Consider the following 25,000-nt stretch of genomic DNA (forward strand, 5'->3'; position numbering starts at 1 on the left):
TCCCATGCCAATCCGACTGGAACAAAGAGAAACAAGGCTTCTGGAACCAACTGGGGAGCTCTTCCAATGAGCTAGTAGGGGAACGATGGGCTGATTGGCCTCCCTCGGCACTGTAAGGTTCAGACAGGAGGACGTGAGGCTGGCAACTCTGGTCAGAGATGTCTGAAGAAGGGTCCCGACCCGAAACGTCATCAATCCATGTTCTCCAGAGATGCTGCCCGACCCATTGAGTTACTCCCAGCCCTCTGTGTCCTTTTGGCTTAGAGATTCTCATTAGGGCTGCCAAATTTATATAACTTTGATAAACAAACATTGTTTTTCACCATGAGGTCATTTTTCACACTACATGGAAATCCCCACTGCAGCACGTTTAAAGCCAACCTTTAGAATTTAGTCTTTGGAGACACAGTATGGAAACAGGCCCTTCGGCCCACCCAGTCCATGCCAACCGGTGATCCCCCCCATAAACTAGCACCACCCTATGCACTGGGAACAATTTACAGAAGCCACCACTGACGTGACTACGGGCGCTGTCCGTACGGAGTTTGCACGTTCTCCCTGAGACCGCGTGGGTTTTCTCCGGTTGCTCCGGTTTCCTCCCACACTCCAAAGACGTGCAGGTTTGTCGGCTAATACACCACGATGAAATTGTAAATTGTCCCGCATGTGTGTAGGATAGTGTTAGTGTGCGGGAATCGCTGGTCGGCGCGGACTCGGTGGGCCGAAGGGCCTGTTTCAGCGCTGTAACTCCAAACTAAACTACACTAGGCTCAGTGTGTGGGAAGGAACTGCAGATGCTGGTTTAAACCAAAGATAGACACAAAAAGCTGGAGTAACTCAGCGGGTCAGGCAGCATCCATGAAGAAAAGGAATAGGTGTCGTTTCGTGTCGAGACCCTTCCTCAGATTCAGAGGGTGATGAGCTTCAGTGATCTTGACACTTGTATGTCTAAAGTTTAGTTTTTAGTTTAGAGATACAGTGCAGAAACAGGCCCTTCGGCCCACCGTGTCCGCGCCGACCAGCGATCCCCGCACACTAACACCATCCTACACCCACAAGGGATAATATTTACGTTTACCAAGCCAATTAACCTACAAACCTGCACGTCTTTGGAGTGTGGGAGGAAACCGAAGATTTCGGAGAAAACCCACGCAGGTCACGGGGAGAACGTACAAACTCCGTACAGACAGCACCCGTAGTCGGGATGGAACCCGGGTCTCTGGCGCTGTGAGGCGGCAACTCTACCACCGCACCGACGTGCCGCGCCAAAATCACTAAAGTCTCTAAAGTAAATCACATTCCCCGGAAAGACGAGGGAGAGGGGAGTGTTAGTGCTGTGGGGAGTGACATCGTGTTCCATGGGGTGGGAAAAGTACACAAGGCTTCAGGATATTTTCATATGACTGGGCCATGATTCACATCTGGGGCTGCTTATACGTTACAGCTCACTTTACAGGAACGATGAGGTAGAATTTCCTTTTGTTTTCCGAATTGCAGCAGGCAAGTGAGAAGGAATATTTTTCACTGGGTGGCGCGGCGGTAGAGTTGCTGCCTCACAGCGCCGGAGACCCGGGTTCCATCCCGACTACGGGCGCTGTCTGTACGGAGTTTGTACGTTCTCCCCGTGACCTGCGTGGGTTTTCGCCGAGATCTTCGGTTTCCTCCCACACTCCAAAGACGTGCAGGTTTGTAGGTTAATCGGCTTCTGTACAGTGTAAATTGTCCCTAGTGTGTGTAGGATAGTGTTAGTGTGCGGGGATCGCTGGTCGGTGTGGACCCGGTGGGCTGAAGGGCCTGTTTCCACGCTGTATCTCTCAACTAAACTGAACAAAACTAAACTAATCTAAACTAAACTGGGATGTTTAGTTTAGAGATACAGCACGTTAGTTTAGTTTAGAGAAACAGGCCCTTTGGCCCGCCGGGTCCGCACCGACCAGCGATCCCCGCACCTTAACACCATCCTACACCCACTAGGGACAACGTTTACATTAAAGTTTACCCAGAGAAAGCCCCCTGTCGGAGGGGTCAGAGATCACTGCGACTTTAGTTTAATTTAGAGATACAGCGTGGAAAAGGTCGGTCACGGTGGCACAGCGTCGGAGTTGCTGCCTTACAGCGCGTGCAGCGCCAGAGACTCAGGTTCGATCGTGACTGCAGGTGCTGTCTGTACGGAGTTTGCACGTTCTCCCCATGACTGCGTGGGTTTTCTCCGGGTGCTCCAGTTTCCTCCCACACTCCAAAGACGTGCAGGTTTACAGGTTAATTGGCTTGGTACAGTTGTTTAAAATTGTCCCTAGTGGGTGTAGGATAGTGTTAGTGTGCGGGGATCGCTGGTCGGCGCGGACCCGGTGGGCCGAAGGGCCTGTTTACGCGCTGTATCTCTAAAACTAAAATACTGAAAAAAATAGCGATGAAAAGACTTATCTGAGATACAGAACAATTAAGAGATTTGTCATTTAAACTGACGGAAAGGTATGAATGGAATGCCATAAATAGGTCATCATTTATTTGACAAATGGTAAATGCTGTCTTTAAATTATTGATGCAGATTTATAGGGCTTTGGTCAGGCCGCATTTGGAGCATTGCGTGCAGTTCCGATCACCCCATTACAGGAAGGATGTGGAGTCTTTGGAGACGGTGCAGAGGAGGTTTACCAGGATGATGCCTGGAGTAGGGTTTGTTAACTATAAGGAGAGGTAGGACCAGGGTTGCCAACTATCTCACTCCCAAATAAGGGTCAAAAGGTGATGTCACCGCCCCGTGCCCCACGTGACCTCACCCAGCCAGCGGCCACGTGCTCCCGCTCCACCAATGGTGGCCGCCCGGGTCGGGAGGCAGGTTACTCCGCAACTTCTGTTAGGCGGCGCCCGGGCCGCTGGGCCCACACTGTCCGAGCCTAGAGCGGCCCCCGGGCCTACAGTGTCCGGGCCTACACTGTCCGGGCCTACAGTGATCGGGCCTACACTGTCTGGGCCTACACTGTCCGGGCCTACAGTGTCCGGACCTACAGTGTCCGGGCCTACAGTGTCCGGGCCTACGTGTCCAGGTGTACAGTGTCCAGGTCTACTAGTGTAGGAAAATAACTGCAGATGCTGGTACAAATCGAAGGTATTTGTTCACAAAATGCTGGAGTAACTCAGCAGGTCAGGCAGCATCTCAGGAGAGAAGGAATGGGTGACGTTTCGGGTCGAGACCCTTCTTCAGACTGATGTCAGGGGGCGGGACAAAGGAAGGATATAGGTGGAGTCAGGAAGAAGTGTCCAGGCCTACAGTGTCCAGGCCTACAGTGTCCGGGCCTACAGTGTCCGGGCCTACAGTGTCTGGGCCTACAGTGTCCGGCCCTACAGTGTCCGGGCCTACAGCGTCCGGGCCTACAGTGTCCGGCCCTACAGTGTCCGGGCCTACTGTGTCCGGGCCTACAGCAGCCCCCGGGCCTACAGTGTCCGGGCCTACAGTGTCCGGGCCTACAGTGTCCGGCCCTACAGTGTCCGGGCCTACAGTGTCTGGGCCTAAAGCAGCCCCTGGGCCTACAGTGTCCGGGCCTACAGTGTCCGTGCCTACAGTGTCCCCTGGGCCTAATACAGGACAAAGGCGGTCCTGTGCGGGACAAACTAATTTAGCCCAATATACGGGATGTCCCGGCTAATACAGGACAGTTGGCAACCCTAGCTAGGACAGACTTGGATTATTTTCTCTGGAGTATCAAAGGTTGAGGGGAGATCTGACAGAAGTCTATACAATTATGAGAGGCATAGACTGTCAGATCCTTTTTCCTACTATGGAAATGCCCAATTTTAGAGGGCACAGTTTACTGGAGATGTGTGGGGCAAGTTTTTAAAACAGAGGGGGGTGGGGGCCTGGGGACGTGCTGCCAGGGTTGGTGGTGGAGGCAGATACGATAGTGGTGTTGAAGAGGCTTTTGGACAGGCAAAGATAGACACAATGTGCTGGTCAGGCAGCATTACTGGTGAAAAAGGATGGGTGACATTTTGGATCAGGCCTCTTCTTTAGACTGTATCGGCACATGGATATGCAGAGAATGGAGGGATATGAATTATGTGCAAGATGATTTTGTGAGCTTCATGTTTGGCACAGATGTTGACGGAAAAAGGGCCTTTTGCTGTGCTGGACTGTCCTTAATTTAGTTTAGTTTAGTTTAGAGATACAGCACGGAAACAGGCCCTTCGGCCCACCGAGTCCGCATCGACCAGTGATCCCGCACACTAACACTATCCTACACGCACTAGGGACAATTCACATATACACCAAGCCCATTAACCTACATACCTGCACGTCTTTGGAGTGTGGGAGGAAACCGGAGCACCCGCAGAAAGCCCACGCAGGTCACGGTGAGAACGTACAAACTCCGTGCAGACAGCACCCGTAGACGGGATGGAACCCGGGTCTCTGGCGCTGTGAGGCAGCAACTCTACCGCCACGCCACCGTGCCGCAGTTGTTCTATGCTGCATAAGTGAGATGCAGCTGTGGTGGTAGGCACAGGGTGCACTGTCGGCAATAATCCTCGTGGGTTTTCTCTGGGTGCTCTGGTTTCCTCCCAAACTCCAAAGACGTACAGGTTTGTAGGTTAATTGGCTTGGTGTACGTGTAAATTGTCCCTAGTGGGCGTAGGATAGTGTTAGTGTACAGGGATCGCTGGTCGGCGCGGACCCGGTGGGCCGAAGGGCCTGTTTCCGGGCCTGTATCTCCAAACAAAACTAAATGTAACTCCACAACCTGTCTTTTGAACTCAGAACCTCTGGATTGTGAGAGGGAAAGCGATCTTAACTCTGCCGTTTGTTTAAATGTTTCAGAGACTGATAGCGATGGGAATAAATGGGGAAATAATCTTCTGTGCTTTGCGCCAACATTCGTTGAAGGGGAGTACAAATATAATCTCTCTCAGAGAACAGGGTGTGAGTGAGCATCACCAATGTGTGGAATATTCCATGGTTTATACCCAGTACTGCCCACAACTCAAATGCAATGTGTTGGCAGTGACCACAGACGCTTGTTTAAACCGAAGATACACGCAAATAGTTGGAGTAACTCAGCGGGACAGGCAGCAACTCTGGGAACGAAGGAATGGGTGACGTTTCGGGTCTAGCCGGAAGAGGGGTCTCGATCCGAAACGTTACCCATTCCTTCTCTCCAGAGATGCTGCCTGACCCGCTGAGTTACTCCAGCTTTTTGAGTCGATCTTCAAATGCAATAATGTTTGCTGGAGATACCCCTATGGAATTTCAATTAATCAATGTCTTCGTTGCAGCCTGGGGTTTATATTTAATAGATATTTGAAGTTTTATAAGTTATTATAAACAGTTATGCACTCTGTTATCGAACAAACCACAGGCATTTATGTCTCCTGGTTTATAGCATCAGGTTTATAGCTCATGGGGATTCACAGTGGGGAACACACACTCACACACACACATACACACACACACACACACACACGCACACACACACACGCGCACACACACACACACACACACACACACACACACACACACACACACACACACACACACACACACACACACTCACACACACACACGCACACACGCACACACGTACACACGCACACACACACACGCGCACACACACACACACACACACACACACACACACACACACACACACACACACACACCACACACACACACACACACAAACACACACATGCACGGACATGCGCTCGCACACACAGACGCATGCCCACACACACATACATGCACACGCAAGCACACAGACACACACACATGCACACGCACGCGCCCATACACACACACATGCACATACACAAACATGCACACACACATATGCACACACACACATGCACACGCACGCGTGCACACACACACACACACATACATGCATGTACAGACACTCGCACACACACACATGCACATACACACACAGACGCACACATGCGCACATACACACACATACATGCACACATACATGCACAGATACACGGACACACACAGACGCACACACACACAAACACGCACGTGCACAAAAACACACAGACGCAAGCAAGCGTGCACACATACACACATGCACATACACACACACACACATGTACACGCACGCACATACATACAAGCACACACACACGCACACGCACATGCACATGCACATACACACGCACATACACACACGGCACACACACTGACACACACACACACACGCACGCCCAGGCACACATACCCACACACACACACACACACATGCACAGACACATGCACACACACAGACGCACGCATGCGCAAGTACACACACACACACACACACACACACACACACACACACACACACACACACACACACACACACACACACACACACACACACACACACACACACACACACACCACACACACACACACACAAACACACACATGCACGGACATGCGCTCGCACACACAGACGCATGCCCACACACACATACATGCACACGCAAGCACACAGACACACACACATGCACACGCACGCGCCCATACACACACACATGCACATACACAAACATGCACACACACATATGCACACACACACATGCACACGCACGCGTGCACACACACACACACACATACATGCATGTACAGACACTCGCACACACACACATGCACATACACACACAGACGCACACATGCGCACATACACACACATACATGCACACATACATGCACAGATACACGGACACACACAGACGCACACACACACAAACACGCACGTGCACGAAAACACACAGACGCAAGCAAGCGTGCACACATACACACATGCACATACACACACACACACATGTACACGCACGCACATACATACAAGCACACACACATGCACACGCACATGCACATGCACATACACACGCACATACACACACGGCACACACACTGACACACACGCACGCCCAGGCACACATACCCACACACACACACACATGCACAGACACATGCACACACACAGACGCACGCATGCGCAAGTACACACACACACACACACACACACACACACACACACACACACACACACACACACACACACACACACACACACACACACACACACACACACACACACAAGCATACACAGTCACATGCACACACACACACAGACATACACACACATGCACGGGCACACACACAGACGCATGCCCACACACATCCACATGCACACGCTAGCGCCCATACACACACACACACACACACACACACACACACACACACACACAAGCATACACAGTCACATGCACACACACACATAGACATACACACACATGCACGGGCACACACACACACACACACACACACACAGACGCATGCCCACACACATCCACATGCACACGCTAGCGCCCATACACACACACACGCACATACACACACATGCATACACACACATGCACACACACACATGCACACACACTGCACACACACACACACACACACATACACACATGTACAGACACTCGCACACACACACACACGCACATACACACACAGACACACGCACGCACACACACATACACGCACACATACCTGCACGGACACACGGACACACACAGAAGCACACACACATGCACAAACACGCACGTGCATGCACACACACAGACGCAAGCAAGTGTGCACACACACAAACATGCACATGCACATGCACACACACATGTACACGCTCGTGCACACACACACACACACATACACACAAGTACAGACACACGCACTCACACACACGCACAAGCACATGCACACACACACACACATACACACACGACGCACACACACGCACACACACATACACGCACAAACACATGCACAGACACGGGGACACACAGACGCGGGCACACACACACACACACACAAACACGCTCACAAACGCGCGCACACACACACATAAACACACGTATGCACACACACTCGCTCATACATATACATGCGCGCACACACACATACACACATGCACACCCATTCGCATATGTACGTATATAGGCATGCACATACTCACATACATATGCGCACAAACACGCATACATGCACACACACACATGCAAAGGGACACACGCAGAAACACGCACATGCATACACACACATGCACACGAACACATGCACAAACACGCACATGCACATACACACAGCCACACGCACACCCATGCACACAAACGCGCACATACACGTACACGCGCATGCACACACACACACACACACACACACACACACACACACACACACACACACACATGCACACACATACGGGCTGAAACAGGCCATTCAGCCCACCGAGTTCACAACGACCAGCGATCCCCACACACTAACACTATCCTCCCCATACACTAACACTATCCTCCCCACACACTAACACTATCCTGCACACTCTAGGCACAATTTACAATTTTACCAATTAGCCTACAAACCTGTACGTCTTTGGCTGATCGGTGTATATAAATTAACGAGAGGCATAGCTAGGCTAGACAGTCAGAAACTATTTCCACAGATGAAAACGTGCTGCCAGGGGTGGTGGTGGAGGCAGATACGATAGTGGTGTTGAAGAGGTTTTTGGATGGGCACATGGATATGCAGGGAATGGAGGGGTGTGGATCACATGCAGGCAGAGGAGATTAGTTTGAGTTAGCATCAAGGATGTGGATTATGTGCGGGCAGCTACGTGTTTGTCTTGGCATTACGTTGGACACAGACGGTGTGGGCCGAAGGGCCTGTTCCTGATCTGTACTGTTCTGCACTTTCTTTTCTTACCATTAACGAGCCAACATCTGCAAATTCCCCTTGTATTCATTTCACCGCCTCCCTCTACCACGGCGCCCAAACCTTCCGATATCTCCACGAAGCGTCATCCATTAATGGCGGATAGCAAAGTCAGCACGGTGGCGCAGCGGGTAGAGCTGCTGCCTCACAGCGCCAGAGACCCAGGTTCCATCCTGACAATAAACAACAGGTGCAGGAGGAGGCCATTCGGCCCTTCGAGCCAGCACCACCATTCAATGTGATCATGGCTGATCATTCTCAATCAGTACCCCGTTCCTGCCTTCTCCCCATACCCCCTGACTCCGCTATCCTTAAGAGCTCTATCCAGCTCTCTCTTGAATGCATTCAGAGAATTGGGCTCCACTGCCTTCTGAGGCAGAGAATTCCACAGATTCACAACTCTCTGACTGAAAATGTTTTTCCTCATCTCTGTTCTAAATGGCCTACCCCTTATTCTTAAACTGTGGCCCCTGGTTCTGGACTCCCCCAACATTGGGAACATGTTTCCTGCCTCTAATGTGTCCAACCCCTTAATAATCTTATATGTTTCAATATGATCCCCTCTCATCCTTCTAAATTCCAGTGTATACAAGCCTAGTCGCTCCAGTCTTTCAACATATGACAGTCCCGCCATTCCGGGAATTAACCTAGTGAACCTACGCTGCACTTCCTCAATAGCAAGAATATCGTTCCTCAAATTTGGAGACCAAAACTGCACACAGTACTCCAGGTGCGGTCTCACTAGGGCCCTGTACAACTGCAGAAGGACCTCTTTGCTCCTATACTCAACTCCTCTTGTTATGAAGGGAAAAAATATGCGAATCTCAGTGACCGGGTAATCTGTGGGTGGGGGGGAGAGCAATGGGGAGATGGCTTCAGGTCTTTGGCTTGTGCCAGGGCTCGGCTGGGAAGGTGGGCTGGCTCCAACTGTGTTGCCAGCCACAGCTGTACCACATGAAGCCTGGATAGAGTGGATGTGGAGAGGATGTTTCCACTAGTGGGAGAGTCTAGGACCAGAGGTCACAGCCTCAGAATTAAAGGGCGTTCCTTTATGAAGAAAATCAGGAGGAATTTCTTCAGGGGGTGGTGAATCTGTGGAATTCATTGCTACAGAAGGCTGTGGAGGCCAAGTTAGTGGATATTTTTAAGGCAGAGATAGATAGATCCTTGATTAGTACGGGTGTCAGGGGTTGTGGGGAGAAGGCAGGAGAATGGTGTTGAGAGGGAAAGATAGATCAGCCATGATTGAATGGCGGAGTGGACTTGATGGGCCGAGTGGCCTAATTCTGTTCCTGTCACTTATGACCTGATGAACTTCTGGAACTGGTGCAATTCAGACTAGGCAGCACATATCAGAAGGCGGCACGGTGGCGCAGCGGTAGAGTTGCTGCCTCACAGCGCCAGAGACCCTGGTTCGATCCTGACCTCACGCGCTGTCTGTACGGAGTTTGTACTTTCCCCCCCGTGACCCGCGTGGGTTTTATCCGGGTGCTCCGGTTTCCTCCCACATTCCAAAGACGTGCAGGCTTGTAGGCTAATTGGCTTCTGTAAATTGTCACCAGTGTTTGTAGGATAGATCTAGTGTACAGATGATCGCTGGTCGGCACCAACCCAGTGGGCCGAAGGTAGGGTTGCCAACTTCCTCACTCCCAAAACTGTCCGGGCCTACACTGTCCGGACCTACACTGTCCGGGCTTACACTGTCCAGGCTTACACTGTTGGGCCTACACTGTCCGGGCCTACACTGTCCATGCTTACACTGTCCAGGCCTACACTGTCTGGGCCTACACTGTCCGGACCTACACTGTCCGGGCCTACACTGTCCAGACCTACACTGTCCAGGCCTACACTGTCCGGGCTTACACTGTTGGGCCTGCACTGTCCGGGCCTACACTGTCCGGACCTACACTGTCCGGACCTACACTGTCCGGACCTACATTGTGCGGGCCTACACTGTCCGGGCCTACACTGTCTGGGCCTACACTGTCCGGGCTTACACTGTCCAGGCTTACACTGTTGGGCCTACACTGTCCGGGCCTACATTGTCCGGGCCTACACTGTCCGGGCCTGCACTGTCCGGACCTACACTGTCTGGGCCTACACTGTCCGGGCTTACAATGTTGGGCCTACACTGTCCGGACCTACACTGTCCAGGCCTACAGTGTTCGGGCCTACAGTGTTCGGGCCTACAGCGCCTCCTGGGCCTAATACGGGACAAGGGCGGTCCCGTACGGGACAAACCAATTTAGCCCAAAATACGGGATGTCCCGGCTAACACGGGACAGTTGGCAACCCTAGCCGAAGAGCCTGTTACAAAGCCCTGCCTCTCTGAAACCAAAGTTTAAAAAAGTCTGCAGTTTGCTCTTTGGAAAATATTTTCCCGGCGCTTAAGAAAATAAATGTGCTGTGGAGGCCCAGTGCGGATTCTCGTGGTGTGGATGGGGATGGGGATGGGGGAGTGGGGGCCAGGTTTCTGTCAGAATGCCGCTGGAGGATTGACTATTGGACAACCTGATGGTGGCGATGATGTGGGAATGACCTGAAGCTGAGGTCAGGTGTGATCACAACGAATAAACAGATCGCAGCCAAGCAGGGGCTGGGACAGGGGAACGGTTATGTTTAGTTTGGTTTAGAGATACAGCGCGGAAACAGGCCCTTCGGCCCACCAAGTCCGCGCCGACCAGCGACCCCTTATTGAAACTCACCGAAGAGTGAGCGGCCTGGATAGAGTGGATGTGGAGAGGATGTTTCCACTAGTGGGAGAGTCTAGGACTAGAGGGCACAGCCTCAGAATTAAAGGATGTTCTTTTGGGAAGGAGATGAGGAGGAATTTCTTTAGTCAGAGGGTGAAATTCATTGTCACAGAAGGCTGTGGAGGCCAAGTCAGTGGATATTTTTAGGCAGAGATAGGTAGATTCTTTATTAGAACGGGTATCAGGGGCAGTAAGGGGAAGGCAGAAGAATGGGGTTTGGAGGGAGAGATAGATCAGCCGTGATTGAATGGCAGAGTAGACTTGATGGGTCGAATGGCCTAATTCTGCTCCTATCACTTAAGACCTTATGACCAAGGTGACGGGTTGACCTCTGACCTGATGCCCTGGGTCCAGCCAACTACATCTCAGGCAAAGGCTAACCAATTTAGCCCAAAACACGGGATGTACCGGCTGATGTGGGACAGTTGGCAACCCTAACAAAAAGCTGGAGTAACCCAGTGGGACTTGCATCATCCCTGGAGAGAAGGAAAATGCTGCCTGTCCCGCTGAGTTACTCCAGCACTTTGTGTCTATCGTCAGTTTAAACCAGCATCTGCAGTTCCTTCTGACAACAAACTTGTACATCTTTGGAGTGCAGGAGGAACCTGGAGCTTCCATGAGAAAAGCTACATGGACACGGAGAACGTACAAAATTCCACCCACAGACAGCACCTGAGGTCAGGATTGAACCCAGGTCTCTGGTGCCGTGAGGCAGCTGCTCTACCCGCTGTGACACCTCCAGTAGAAATCCAGAAACATTCATCACTACTCTGGATTTATTCACAAAATGCTGGAGTAACTCAGCGGGTCAGGCAGCATCTCAGGAGAGAAGGAATGGGTGACGTTTCGGGTCGAGACCCTTCTCCAGATCAGTACTCTGGAGATCGGAGTAAAACAAAAGATACCCTTATGTCATGGGAATTATTGCTAGAAACGTAGAAACATAGAAACATAGGAAATAGGTGCAGTGGGAGGCCATTTGGCCCTTCGAGCTAGCACCGCCATTCATTGTGATCATGGCTGACCATCCACAATCAGTAACCCGTGCCTGCCTTCTCCCCATATCCCTTGATTCCGCTAGCCCCTAGATCTCTATCTAACTCTCCTTTAAATTCATCTAGTGAATTAGCCTCCACTGCCTTCTGTGGCAGAGAATTCCACAAATTCACAGCTCAGTTTTAAATGGCCTCCCCTTTATTCTTAGACTGTGTGGCCCCTGGTTCTGGACTCCCCCAACATTGGGAACATTTTTCCTGCATCTAGCTTGTCCAGTCCTTTTATAATTTTATACGTCTCTATAAGATCCCCTCTCATCCTTCTAAACTCCAGTGAATACAAGCTTTCCGATATTTCCTCATATGAGAGTCCCGCCATCCCGGGGATTAACCTCGTGAACCTACGCTGCACTGCCTCAATAGCAAGGATGTCCTTCCTCAAATTTGGAGACCAAAACTGTACACAATACTCCAGATGTGGTCTTACCAGGGCCCTACACAACTGCAGAAGGACCTCTTTACTCCTATACTCAAATCCTCTTGTTATGAAGGCCAACATGCCATGAGCTTTCTTCACTGCCCGCTGTACCTGCATGTTTACTTTCCTTACACCTCCCTTGGCAGTCTTTGCTGTGTAAAAAATGTTGACGACCCAATTAAATATGACCCACTCAAGGGGCGGTGGAGACAAAAAGCTGGAGTAACTCAGCGGGTCAGGCAGCATCTCTGGAGAGAAGGAATGGGTGACGTTTCGGGTCGGGACCCCCCACCTTCTGTTTCGAGGTGTGAACTAATTTGAAAACATTTGGCAAAGGTTTCCCCGGAGCAACCAGTGCTCCTGACTAGTGAATGTCAAGTGTTTGAGGCGGCCATGTGAGGTGAAAGGTCAGAGGTGAGGGTGTGAGGAGGCCATGTTGGCGTTGGCCGAGGGGCGGTGTTTGGTTGAATGACAGACAGAGAATCCTGGTGCTGACCACACGTCTCTTTTTATCTCACAGAGTCAGGACAATCTGAAAGCTCGAACCAGCAAGGAGACGCAGATGTCAAACCACCACCTAATGGTAAAGATCGCCGATTATCTACTGCACAGGGCCTGGCACTAGGAGAGGCACCACGGTCAGGCACCCTCACTAGGGTAGTCAACTGTCCCCTATTTATCCCGTATATTGGGCTAAATTGGTTTGTCCCATACGGGACCGCCCTTGTCCCATATAAGGCCCGGGGGGCGCTGTAGGCCCGGACACTGTAGGCCCGGACACTTCATGCCTGGACACTGTAGGCCTGGACACTGTAGGCCTGGACACTGTAGGCCCGCACATTTCATGCCCGGACACTGTATGCCCGGACATTGTAGGCCTGGACACTCTAGGCCTGAGGACCGCTGTAGGCCCGGACATTCTAGGCCCAGACACTGTAGGCCTGGACAGTGTAGGCCCGGACACTGTAAGCCTGCACACTGTCGGCCTGGACACTGTAGGCCTGGGGACCACTGTAGGCCCGGACACTCTAGGCCCGGACACTGTAGGCCTGGACAGTGCAGGCCCGGACACTGTATGCCCAGACACTGTATGCCCGGACACTGTCGGCCTGGACACTCTAGGCCCGGGCACTGTAGGCCTGGACAGTGTAGACCCGGACACTGCATGCCTGGGCATTGTAGGCCCGAACACTGTAGGCCCAGACAGTGTAGGCCCGGAGGACTGGGCGCCGCCTAACAGAGGTTGCGTAGTGGCCTAACGCAAGTGGCCACTGGCTGGGTGAGGTCACGTAGGGCTCCACCTTTTGTCCCTTATTTGGGAGTGAGATAGTTGGCACACCTACCACTCACATACTGATGTCCCAGAGCTCTGGGCAAGGTCACCTACCACCTCACACTGCAGGAGCCATTTTATATCCCGATCAGCCCTTGCAGCACATACTCGTGACTAACAAGGTTGCAAATCCAAGGTTTAGTTGAGATAGTTGAGAGATACAGCCCTTCAGCCCACCGAGTCCATGTCAACCAGCGATCCCCGCGCACTAACATCACCCTACACACACCAGGGACAATTTACATTTATACCAAGCCTTTGGAGTGTGGGAGGAAACCGAAGATCTCAGAGAAAACCCATGCGGTCACGGGCAGCACGGTAGCGCAGCGGTCGAGTTGCTGCTTTACAGCGAATGCAGCGCCGGAGACTCAGGTTCGATCCTGACTACGGGTGCTGCACTGTAAGGAGTTTGTACGTTCTCCCCGTGACCTGCGTGGGTTTTCTCCGAGATCTTCGGTTTCCTCCCACACTCCAAAGACGTACAGGTATGTAGGTTAATTGGCTGGGTAAATGTAAAAAAAATTGTCCCTAGTGGGTGTAGGATAGTGTTAATGTACGGGGATCGCTGGGCGGCACGGACTTGGTGGGCCGAAGGGCCTGTTTCCGGCTGTATATATATATGATATGATATGATACAAACTCTGTACAGACAGCGCCCGTAGTCAGGATGGAACCCGCGTCTCTGGTGCCGAACACGCTGTAAGGCAGCAACTCTACCGCTGCGCTGAGTGGCCTAATTCTACTCCTATAATTTGTGAACTTGTGAACTATGTTCCTTGGATCACAGGAGGATGTGGGATGATCTTACAGAGGGGTACAAAGGGGAATATGCAGTCGTCTACCCAGAGTAGGGGAATCAAGGACCCAAAGGACATAGGTTTAAGGTGAGGGGGGAAAGGTTTAATCGGTACCTGAGGGGTAACTTTTTCACACACAGGGTGGTGGGTGTATGGAACAAGCTGCCGGAGGAGGTAGTTGAGGCATGGACTATCCCAACGTTTAACAAACATTTGGACAGGTACATGGATAGGACAGGTTTGGAGGGATAGAGGCCACAGATCTCTCAGCTCATCTTCTCCAGTTTTTAGTTTTAGACACCTCTACCCTTGATCAGCTCCAGAATGGTGGAGCAGAAGAATTATTATTCCAAGGGTGTAATTCGGTTGAAATCAGTTTACCATTTGATGTTCAGTCATAGAGTGATACAGTGTGGAAACAGGCCCTTCGGCCTAACTTGCCCACACCGGCCAACATGTCCCAGCTACACTAGTCCCATGTTTGGTCCATATCCCTCCAAACTTGACCTTTGGAAAAGTTACCCCTCAGATTCCTATTAAATCTTTTCCCCCTCACCTTGAACCTGTGTCCCCTGGTCCTCGATTCCCCTACTCTGGGCAAGATTGACAGATTCTTGATTAGTACGGGTGTCAGGAGAATGTAGTTAGGAGGGAGAGATAGATCAGCCATGATTGAATGGCGGAGTAGACTTGATGGGCCGAATGGCCTAATTCAACTCCTCGAACTTATGATTATGATCTTATCACCTCAAAAAAGTTATAAATTAGTTTTCAAATATTTTCATTTTTTAACGTTGTAAAAAGATGATTAAATATTAAAAAATAACATTTATTGACTAAGCTAATTGACATTGCACAGGGTGACATGGAGATACACCTGAGTGGGGAGGGGCGGTGGGTTTGTCTAACCTCGGGTGCTGTCTGTGTGGAGTTTGCATGTTCTCCCTGTGATTGTGTGGGCTTCCTCTCGATGCTCCGGTTTCTCATTGCAACCTTACAAACAATGAAAGGCCTGGATAGAGTGGACACCGAAACAATCTTTCCAGCAAAGAGAGAGTCTAGGACCAAAGGGCACAGCCTCAGAATAAAAGGACGTACCTTTAGAATGGAGATGAGCAGGGATTTCTTTAGTCAGAGGGTGGTGAATCTGTGGAATTCATTGCCACAGAAGGCTGTGGAGGCCAAGTCAATGGATATTTTAAAAACAGAGATAGATTCTTGATTAGCAAGTGTGTCAAAGGTTATGGGGAGAAGGCAGGAGAATGGGGTTGAGAGGGAAAAATAGATCAGCCATGATCGAATGGCAGAGTAGACTCGATGGGCCGAATGGCCTATTTCTGTCCCTAATTCTTATAGTCTGATGGTCATTTATATGTATCACAGACAGCAATGGTCCCAGCATAGATCCCTGCAGAACAGTAGAGCTATTGCTCACAGCGCCAGAGTTTAGTTCAGTTTAGGTTAGTATAGTTTAATTTAATTTAGTTTAGTTTAGTTTAGTTTAGTTTAGTTTAGTTTAGTTTAGTTTAGTTTAGTTTAGTTTATTGTCACATGTACCGAGGTACAGTGAAAAGCTTTTGTTGCGTGCTATTCAGTCACCTTAAAGACAATATATGATTACAATCGATCCATTTACAGTTTACTTTAGTTTAGTTTAGTTTAGTTTAGAGATACAGTGCGGACACAGGCCCTTCGGCCCACCGAGTCCGCGCCGACCAGCGATCCCCGCACACTAACACTATCCTACACACACTAGGGACAATTTTTACATTTGCCCAGCCAATTAACCTACAAACCTTTGGAGTGTGGGAGGAAACCAAAGATCTCGGAGAAAACCCACGCAGGTCACGGGGAGAACGTACAAACTCCGTACAGACAGCACCCGTAGTCGGGATGGAACCCGGGTCTCCGGCGCTGCATTCGCTGTAAGGCAGCAAGTCTACCGCTGTGCCCATGTGCAGATACATGATAAGGGAATAACGTTTAGTGCAAGGTAAAGCCAGCAAAGTCCGATCAAAGATGGAGGAACGAGCAACACGTTTTGGAGGCTAGAGGGTTAAACTGGGACTGGCGGCGAATGCCTTCATAGTTATGACCAAACGGGAAGATTAAATGATTTCCTTTCTGGAGTCTTTGTGGCCTGCGTATTGTCCCAGTGAAATAAATCAGCTTGATGAGAGGGATGCCTAGGCCATGCCGACAATCCAACAAGCTAACATGATTGATCTCCATGAGCTTTTAAGTGAAGGTTACGTAAATCCCCAGTTAAATACTTGAGGATAATGTGTACCTAACAGTATAAGTTCAACAATGAGATGGCCACTTTGCCCCCTGTGGTGTGTACAGCAGGTTAAAGCTTTGACCTACTATCCCAACAGGGAGGGAGGGAGGGAGGGAGGGAGTGTTGTAGATTAGTTTGGAGATGCAGCGTTGAAACAGCGATCGCCACATACTAATTCTTTCCTACACACACTAGGGAGAGTTTACCGAAGCTGATTAACCTGTCGCTGACTGATTAGCATGCAACCAAAGCTTTTCACTGTACCTCGCTCGGTACATGTGACAATAGACTAAACTCAGCTCAATTGACCCAGAAGAAGTTGGGAAGGAAAATGACTGCAGATGCTGGTACAAATCGAAGGTATCACAAAACGCTGGAGTAACTCAGCGGGTCAGGCAGCATCTCAGGAGAGAAGGAATGGGTGACGTTTCGGGTCGAGACCCTTCTTCAGACAAAATGCTGGAGTAACTCAGCGGGTCAGGCAGCATCTCAGGAGAGAAGGAATGGGTGACGTTTCAGTCGAGACCCTTCTTCAGGCTGATGTCAGGGGGGAGCGGGACAAAGAAAGGATATACGTGGAGACAGGAAGACAGTGGGAGAACTGGGAAAGGGGAGGGGAAGAGAGGGACAGAGGAACTATCTAAAGTTAGAGAAGTCAATGTTCATACCGCTGGGCTGCAAGTTGGGAGGTCATGTTGCAGTTGTATAAGACGTTGGTGAGGCCGCATTTAGAAAATTGTGTTCAGTTAAAGGAAAGATATTGTCAAGCTTGAAAGGGTTCAGAAAAGAATTACGAGGATGTTGCCAGGACTAGAGGGTGTGAGCTACAGGGGGAGGTTGAGTAGGCTGGGTCTCTATTCCATGGAGCGCAGGAGGATGAGGGGAGATCTTAAAGAGGTGTACAAAATCATGAGAGGAATAGATCGGGTGGATGCACAGAGTCTCTTGCCCAGAGTAGGGGAATCGAGGACCAGAGGACACAGGTTCAAGGTGAAAGGGAAAAGATTTAATAGGAATCTGAGGGGTAACTTTTTCACACACAGGGTGGTGGGTGTATGGAACAAGCTGCCAGAGGAGGTAGTTGAGGCAGGGACTATCCCATCGTTTAAGAAACAGTTGGACAGGTACATGGATAGGACGGGTTTGGAGGGATATGGACCAAGCGCAGCCAGGTGGGACTAGTGTAGCTGGGACATTGTTGGCAGGTGTGGGCGAGTTGGGCCGAAGGGCCTGTTTCCACGCTGTATCACTCTGTGACTACAAACCTCCACGTCTTTGGGATGTGGGAGGAAAGCGGAGCACCTGGAGGAAAACCACGCGGTCCATGGGAAAAGCTTTGGCTGCGTGCGAACCATATAGCTTATCTGCTTGCACATAACCCATATCCCTCCGTTCCCTGCACCTGTCCAAAAACCTCTTAAACTCCACTATGGTATCTGCCTCCACCACTGCCCTCTACAGTTCCCACCAAGATGCAGGCCAGAACGCCACAGGAGATCCTTCTTCCCTGTGGCTATCAATCTGTACAACTCCTCCCCCTTCTGTCGTGAGGTAGACCGAGACTGACTCCCCCCCCACCAATCTTTGCACATCCCCTAACCTTTTCCACTCGTCACTTTAATTTCATGTTTCATGTATCTTGTGTTTTATGACTGTTAGATAATAGACAATAGGTGCAGGAGGAGGCCATTCGGCCCTTCGAGCCAGCACCACCATTCAATGTGATCATGACTGATCATCCTCAATCAGTACCCTGTTCCTGCCTTCTCCCCATACCCCCTGACTCCGCTATCCTTAAGAGCTCTATCTAGCTCCCTCTTGAAAGCATTCAGAGACAAGAGGAGTTGAGTATAGAAGGAAAGAGATCCTTCTGCAGTTGTACAGGGCCCTAGTGAGAGGGCCTTCTGCCTCCAGTGCCTTCTGAGGCAGGGAATTCCATAGATTTACAAATCTCTGACTGAAAAACGTTTTCCTCATCTCTGTTCTAAATGGCCTACCCCTTATTCTTAAACTGTGGCCCCTTGTTCTGGACTCCCCCACCATTGGGAACATGTTTCCTGCCACTAACGTGTCCAACCCCTTAATAATCTTATATGTTTCAATAAGATCTCCTCTCATCCTTCTAAATTCCAGTGTATACAAGCCTAGTCGCTACAGTCTTTCCACATACGATAATCCCGCCATTCCGGGGATTAACCTAGTTTAACCTACGCTGCAAGCCCTCAATAGCAAGAATGTCCTTCCTCAAATTTGGAGACCAAAACTGCACACAGTACTTCAGGTGTGGTCTCACTTGGGCCCTGTACAACTGCAGAAGGACCTCTTTGCTTCTATACCCAACTCCTCTTGTCATGAAGGCCAACATGCCATTTGCATGCTGTTGGCAGATCAATTTCCCTCCTGGGATAAATAAAGTTCTATCATATCACTTTGGTGGTAAGAATAGGATGGCAGAATATTATCTGAATGGTGTCAAGTTAGGAACAGGGGACGTACAACGAGATCTGGGTGTCCTAGTGCATCAGTCACTGAAAGGAAGCATGCAGGTACAGCAGGCAGTGAAGAAAGCCAATGGAATGTTGGCCTTCATAACAGGAGGAGTTGAGTATAGGAGCAAAGAGGTCCTTCTGCAGTTGTACAGGGCCCTAGTGAGACCGCACCTGGAGTACTGTGTGCAGTTTTGGTCTCCAAATTTGAGGAAGGATATTCTTGCTATTGAGGGCGTGCAGCGTAGGTTTACTAGGTTAATTCCCGGAATGGCGGGACTTTCATATGTTGAAAGACTGGAGCGACTAGGCTTGTATACACTAGAATTTAGAAGGATGAGAGGAGATCTTATCGAAACGTATAAGATTATTAAGGGGTTGGACACGTTAGAGGCAGGAAACATGTTCCCAATGTTGGGGGAGTCCAGAACAAGGGGCCACAGTTTAGGAATAAGGGGTAGGCCATTTAGAACTGAGATGAGGAAAAACTTTTTCAGTCAGAGAGTTGTGAATCTGTGGAATTCTCTGCCTCAGAAGGCAGTGGAGGCCAATTCTCTGAATGCATTCAAGAGAGAGCTAGATAGAGCTCTTAAGGATAGCGGAGTCAGGGGGTATGGGGAGAAGGCAGGAACGGGGTACTGATTGAGAATGATCAGCCATGATCACATTGAATGGCGGTGTTGGCTCGAAGGGCTGAATGGCCTCCTCCTGCACCTATTGTCTTTTGTCTATTGTCTATTGTATCGCATCGCACCGTATCACATTGTATGGTATTGTGGTGTGTTCTAGGCATTCATCACTCTCTCTGTAACAAAACGTGCTCCAAACGTCTCCTTTAAGTTTTGACCCTCTCACCTCAAAACTGTGCCCTCTAGTATCTGATATTTCCACTCTCTGAAAATGTTTCTCACTGCCCACCATATCTGTCCCTCTCCTAATAATCCTGCTCGTCTCAATAATTGACTGGCGTAGATGGGACTTGTTGGCCGGTGTGGGCAAGTTGGGCCGAAGGGCCTGTTTCCCCGCTGTGAGATGGTGTGACGGGGTGGGTTTCCTCCGGGTGCTCCGGTTTCCTCCCACATCCCCAAATCATGCACGCTTGCAGGTTAATCAGCCCTCTGTAAACTGCCCTGAGTGTGTGGGATGACATAGAACTAGTGTGGATGGGTGATCGCTGGTCGGCATGGATGAGGTGGGCCGAAGGTCCTGTTTCCATGCTATGTCTCTAAACTAAACTAAACAATGAGCGTTTTTAGGGGCGCGGTGGGGCAGCGGTAGAGTTGCTGCCTCACAGCGCCGGAGACCCGGGTTCCAGCCCGACTACGGGCGCTGTCTGTACGGAGTTTGTACGTTCTCCCCGTGACCTGCGTGGGTTTAACCCGCGTGCTCCGGTTTCCTCCCACACTCCAAAGACGTGCAGGTTTGTAGGTTAATTGGCTTGGTCAATGTAAACATTGTCCCTAGTGGGTGTAGGATAGTGTTAGTGTGCGGGGATCGCTGGTCGGCGCGGACCCGGTGGGCCGAAGGGCCTGTTATGCCTCTGTATCACTAAACTAAACTAAACTAAACTAAACTAAACTAAACTAAACTAAACTAAACTAAATTAAACTCCTTCCCCCACGGGTCATCCGTCTGTGTCTGCCTCCTCGTGTGGGAAGGTTTTGCCGAGTTTCGGTGGTGATGTTGGAACCGTTGCTGCCCAGAGGCACGGTTTGCCTGTGCCCCAGACTGGCTGGTGCGGCAGTGGTAGCAGCAAGCTTGGCACTATCGCATCCATCAGCACAACGCCGCCAGAACAATGCCCGGCTCACAGGAGCCCGGGTCAAGGGCACTCTGCCCCCGAAACCTAAAATAAAAGCCAGTCAATGAGAAGACTTTTATCATGTAGAAGAATGAATGCACAGGGGGATGAAAGCGGGCAATTATTTATGCTGCATTCAATGGGTTCTTTTTTAAAAAAGCACCACTTTCTAAATGAATGGAAATGAGAATAATAGTCTACAGTTTAGTGTTCATGGTGTGTGTCCACCTCAGGCTAGATTAATCTTTTCATTGTTTCTATATCTGATAAGGTCTGATCTGTGTAAACACAACAGTAGTGTAGGTTTTCGGCTCCATCGTATTGTACGGGCAATGGCGCCATCGTGGTGAGACAATGGCTGCCTGTACAATGGCTCTCCCACCGTCAGACGGCAATTCTCCCACCGCTTCTCTCCCCCCCCCCCCCCCCCCCCCCCCGGCGTCGTAGCGTCTGTGAGTCATGGAGAAACCGGGGTATTGTGTCCCAATCAGGTCACCGCGCGCTCTTGTAAATGAACGACAAGGACCCGCGGGCATTTCTCAGAGGAGACCTACTGGGTGAGGACCAGGTGCAAGAGGTTGTATAGGGCCCTGGTGAGACCACATCTGGAGTATTGTGTACAGTTTTGGTCTCCTAATTTGAGGAAGGACATCCTTGTAATTCTGAGGAAGGACATCCTTGTAATTGGGGCAGTGCAGCGTAGGTTCACGAGATTGATCCCTGGGATGGCGGGACTGTCATATGAGGAAAGATTGGAAAGACTGGGCTTGTATTCACTGGAGTTTAGAAGGATGAGAGGGGATCTTATAGAGACGTATAAAATTATAAAAGGACTGGACGAGCTAGATGCAGGAAAAATGTTCCCAATGTTGGGCGAGTCCAGAACCAGGGGTTAAGAATAAAGGGGAGGCCATTTAAAACTGAGGTGAGAAAATACTTTTTCACCCAGAGAGTTGTGAATTTGTGGAATTCTCTGCCACAGAGGGCAGTGGAAGCCAATTCACTGGATGAATTTAAAAGAGAGTTAGATAGAGCTCTAGGGGCCAGTGGAATCAAGGGGTATGGGGAGAAGGCAGGCATGGGTTACTGATTGTGGATGATCAGCCATGATCACAATGAATGGCGGTGCTGGCTCGAAGGGCCAAATGGCCTCCTCCTGCACCTATTTTCTATGTTTCTAGTTTCTATGAGAAGGTTGAGTGGAGACGGACAAGATCACATAGGAAAAAAAAGTGTAGGAGTGAGGCCATTCTGCCCTTCGAGCCAGCACCAGCCAGACCAGCGATCCCCGCACATAAACACTATCCTACACAAATTAGGGTCTCGACCCGAAACGTCACCCATTCCTTCTCTCCAGAGATGCTGCCTGTCCCACTGAGATACTCTGGCATTTTGTGTCTATCTTTAATTAACCTACAGTGCCCTCCATAATGTTTGGGACAAAGACCCATCATTTATTTATTTGCCTCTGTACTCCACAATTTGAGATTTGTAATAGAAAAAAATCACATATGGTTAAAGTGCACATTGTCAGATTTTAATAAAGGCCATTTTTATACATTTTGGTTTCACCATGTAGAAATTACAGCAGTGTTTATACATAGTCCCCCCATTTCAGGGCACCATAATGTTTGGGACACAGCAATGTCATGTAAATGAAAGTAGTCATGTTTAGTATTTTGCTGCATATCCTTTGCAAGCAATGACTGCTTGAAGTCTGTGATTCATGGACATCACCAGTTGCTGGGTGTCTTCTCTGGTGATGCTCTGCCACGCCTGTATTGCAGTCATCTTTAGATGCTTGTTTGGGGGGCTAGTCCCCTTCAGTTTTAGAAACATAGAAAAATAGGAGCAGGAGGAGGCCATTTGGCCCTTCGAGCCAGCACCGCCATTCTTTGTGATCATGGCTGATCATCCACAATCAGTAACCCGTGCCTGCCTTCTCCCCATACCACTTGATTCCGCTAGCCCCTAGAGCTCTATCTAATTCTCTTTGAAATTCATCCAGTGAATCGGCCTCCACTGCCCTCTGTGGCAGAGAATTCCACAAATTCACAACTCTCTGGGTGAAATTAAGTTTCTTCTCACCTCAGTTTTAAATGGCCTCCCCTTCATTCTTAGAATGAACCGCCGGCCAATGAGTTTTGAGCCATTTGTTTGAACTTGAGCAAATAGGATGTGCCTATAAACTTCAGAATTCATGATGCTACTACCATCAGCAGTTGTATCATCAATGAAGATAAGTGAGCCAGTACATTCAGCAGCCATACATGCCCAGGCCATAACACCCCCACCACGGTGTTTCACAGATGAGGTGGTATGCTTTGGATCTTGGGCAGTTCCTTCTCTCCTCCATACTTTGTTCTTGCCATCACTCTGATATAGTTAATCTTCATCTCATGATATGGGGAGAAGGCAGGCACGGGTTACTGATTGTGGACGATCAGCCATGATCACAATGAATGGCGGTGCTGGCTCAAAGGGCCGTATGGCCTCCTCCTGCACCTATTTTCTATGTTCCATCTGTCCACAAGACCTTTTTCCAGAACTGTGGTTGCTCTTTTAAGTACTTCTTGGCAAACTGTAACCTGGCCATCCTATTTTTGGGTTTGCATCTTGCAGTGTAGCCTCTGTATTTCTGTTCATGAAGCCTTCTGTGGACAGTGGTCATTGACAAATTCACACCTGACTCCTGAAGAGTGTTTCTGATCTGTCGGACAGGTGTTTGGGGATTTTGCTTTATTGTAGAGAGAATTCTTCTGTCATCAGCTGTGGAGGTCAATAGACAATAGACAATAGACAATAGGTGCAGGAGTAGGCCATTCAGCCCTTCGAGCCAGCACCGCCATTCAATGCGATCATGGCTGATCACTCTCAATCAGTACCCCGTTCCTACCTTCTCCCCATACCCCCTCACTCCGCTATCCTTAAGAGCTCTATCCAGCTCTCTCTTGAAAGCATCCAACGAACTGGCCTCCACTGCCTTCTGAGGCAGAGAATTCCACACCTTCACCACTCTCTGACTGAAAAAGTTCTTCCTCATCTCCGTTCTAAATGGCCTACCCCTTATTCTTAAACTGTGGCCCCTTGTTCTGGACTCCCCCAACATTGGGAACATGTTTCGTGCCTCTAATGTGTCCAATCCCCTAATTATCTTATATGTTTCAATAAGATCCCCCCTCATCCTTCTAAATTCCAGTATTTTTTGGCCTGCCAGTCCCTTTGTGATTAGTAAGCTCACCAGTGTTCTCTTTCTTCTTAATGATGTTCCAAACAGTTGATTTTGGTAAGCCTGAGGTTTGGCTGATGTCTCTGAGTTTT

General features: G+C 49.8%; 1 long non-coding RNA gene across 1 annotated transcript in view; it reads left to right on the top strand.

Annotated features, from left to right (window-relative positions):
- Positions 1–25,000, top strand: part of LOC144610743 (uncharacterized) — an 89,099-nt gene that overhangs the window by 57,693 nt on the left and 6,406 nt on the right. The window contains exon 2 of the long non-coding RNA XR_013549448.1: positions 13,502–13,564. This is a non-coding gene — a long non-coding RNA (uncharacterized LOC144610743). The remainder of the gene's footprint in view (positions 1–13,501; positions 13,565–25,000) is intronic.

The sequence above is a fragment of the Rhinoraja longicauda genome, chromosome 37, assembly GCF_053455715.1.
Source record: "Rhinoraja longicauda isolate Sanriku21f chromosome 37, sRhiLon1.1, whole genome shotgun sequence".
Taxonomy (NCBI): Eukaryota; Metazoa; Chordata; class Chondrichthyes; order Rajiformes; family Arhynchobatidae; genus Rhinoraja; species Rhinoraja longicauda.